Genomic DNA, 713 nt, shown 5'->3' with positions numbered 1-713 from the left:
TGTATAAACAAAACCTTAATAACCCAAAGATTTACCTATAATAAAAAATAACAGTTAATTAATATATACATACAAGGGTACTTCAAAAAGTCCACGGAAAGATTCGTATTACATTTTTTATTTTTATTATTTTGGTATCTAGACTGTATGGGGAGCTGAACCTTTGATCATGGTGCTATAACAAACACCACACTCTAACCAACTAACCTAACCAGCAAGCCCTCATATCTTTTAATTATACTTTTCCATGAACTTTTTGAAGTACCTTCATCTCTGTGCCTATGTGCCATGCACTGTTTTAAGCACTTTTCTTCTATTAATTTATCTAACCTTCACATTAACACTACTTTACAGATGAGGAAACTAAAGCACCGAAAAGTTAAGTAATCTGTTCAAGGTCAGGTCACACAGCTGCTAAGTAGAGGAGGTAAGATTTGAACCTCAGGAGTCTGGCTCCAGAGTTCATTTCCTTACCCACCATGCTCTACTTCCACTCACAGTACAAGACACAGAATGTGAAAATCACAGGCATCGAATATGACCCTTATATAATACTTTTCTATCACACATTCATAGAACACACATATTCATTACAATTTCCAACATTCACATGAGCCTAAATAAAAGACAACATTGACCTTCATTCTTCTCCCAATGAATAGATGGAGGAAGGAGAGACAGAAAGGCTGGACAACTTGCTTAGGACACAGAAC

The sequence above is a fragment of the Galeopterus variegatus genome, unplaced genomic scaffold (genome assembly GCF_000696425.1).
Source record: "Galeopterus variegatus unplaced genomic scaffold, G_variegatus-3.0.2 Scaffold8713, whole genome shotgun sequence".
Lineage (NCBI taxonomy): Eukaryota > Metazoa > Chordata > Mammalia > Dermoptera > Cynocephalidae > Galeopterus > Galeopterus variegatus.
This window is presented reverse-complemented; position numbering follows the sequence as displayed.